This window comes from Arachis hypogaea, chromosome 19, assembly GCF_003086295.3.
Source record: "Arachis hypogaea cultivar Tifrunner chromosome 19, arahy.Tifrunner.gnm2.J5K5, whole genome shotgun sequence".
NCBI classification, from domain to species: Eukaryota; Viridiplantae; Streptophyta; class Magnoliopsida; order Fabales; family Fabaceae; genus Arachis; species Arachis hypogaea.
Genome location: NC_092054.1, coordinates 89,232,190 through 89,233,649, shown reverse-complemented (window position 1 = coordinate 89,233,649; position 1,460 = coordinate 89,232,190). Strand labels below are relative to the sequence as shown.

Here is a 1,460-nt window from a genome sequence, read left to right as displayed (position 1 = left end):
GGGATTGATTTTGTATCAACAATGACTAAATTGGAGGATAACTAGATTGAGAAGTTTTCTTTTGTTTGATTTAAATTTCTATTTGAGTTGAATACTTTCAGTTTTAGTTATTTTCCTACCTTCCCCCTACTCCTTTTTCTTAGTTATTTACCAGTCAGTTCACTAACCCACTAACTGTTTGATATATTGCATCACTCACACTAACAGCAATTTTAACAAGAGTACTTTCTGCATCTATTTCCTTGCTTGTGCCTTGTTGGTTGTATGACAGGGAGAAGAAGCGGGGCTTCAACTTCCTTTTATTCTGAACCTGAGAGGACCTTCCTTAGATTAAGGAGGGAAGCAAGAGGAAAGAGAGTAGTTAGTGCTGAGGAAGAGGAGGAATACTTTGAACCAAACATGGATGAAAACATGGAGAACCATCATGAAGAAGAGGCTCACAGCCATGGAAGAGAAGGTCCAGCGCATCAGGCTGGATAAGAGAGAAGAGTTCTGGGTTCTTACATCAACCCAAACCCAAGAAACTGTGGAAGCAGCATCCAAAGGCCAACCATACATGCCAACAACTTTGAACTAAAGCCACAGCTCATCACCCTTGTTCAGAACAATTGTTCATTCGGAGGAAGTGTCCAAGAAGACCCAAATCAACATCTAACCACCTTCCTGAGGATATGTGATACTGTAAAGTCTAATGGTGTTCATCCTGACACCTATAGACTACTTCTGTTCCCTTTCTCACTTAAGGACAAGGCATCTAAATGGCTGGAATCCTTTCCAAAGGAGAGTTTAGTAACCTGGGAAGATGTGATGAACAAATTCTTGGTAAGATTCTATCCTCCTCAACGGATCAACAGGCTGAGAGCTGAGGTGCAAACATTCAGGCAGCAGGATGGTGAGACTCTATTTGAAGCATGGGAGAGTTTTAAGGACCTGACAAGAAGGTGTCCACCAGATATGTTCAATGAATGGGTGCAACTACACATTTTCTATGAAGGCCTCTCTTATGAATCAAAGAAGGCAGTAGACCATTCATCCGGGGGATCTCTGAACAAGAAGAAGACCATTGAAGAAGCCATAGATGTCATTGAGACTGTAGCGGAGAATGACTACTTCTATGCTTCTGAAAGAGGCAACACTAGAGGAGTGATTGATCTAAATAATGTGGATACACTGCTGGCCCAAAACAAGCTTATTACCAAGCAGCTTGCTAACCTCACCAAGAAGATGGAGAGGAACCAAGTGGCAACAATCACCACCTCTTCAGCAATCCAAGAGGGAGTGAATGCTGAGGCAGAGGAGGAACAAGAACAAGCCAACTACATTGGAAACTCACCCAAGCAGACCCATGATCCTTACTCCAAAACGTACAACCCTGGTTGGAAGAATCACCCAAATTTTGGGTGGGGAAATCAACAAGATCAAAGCCAAGATCAGAGACGTCACAACCCCAACAACCATGC

The 1,460-nt window shown here is 42.7% G+C and overlaps 1 non-coding gene across 1 annotated transcript; it reads right to left on the bottom strand.

Annotated features, from left to right (window-relative positions):
* Positions 1-852: 852 nt before the first annotated feature.
* On the bottom strand, positions 853-959 carry LOC112781258 (small nucleolar RNA R71). The gene has a single exon (XR_003192045.1). It is a non-coding gene; the product is annotated as a small nucleolar RNA R71 (small nucleolar RNA).
* Between the last annotated feature and the right edge of the window lie 501 nt (positions 960-1,460).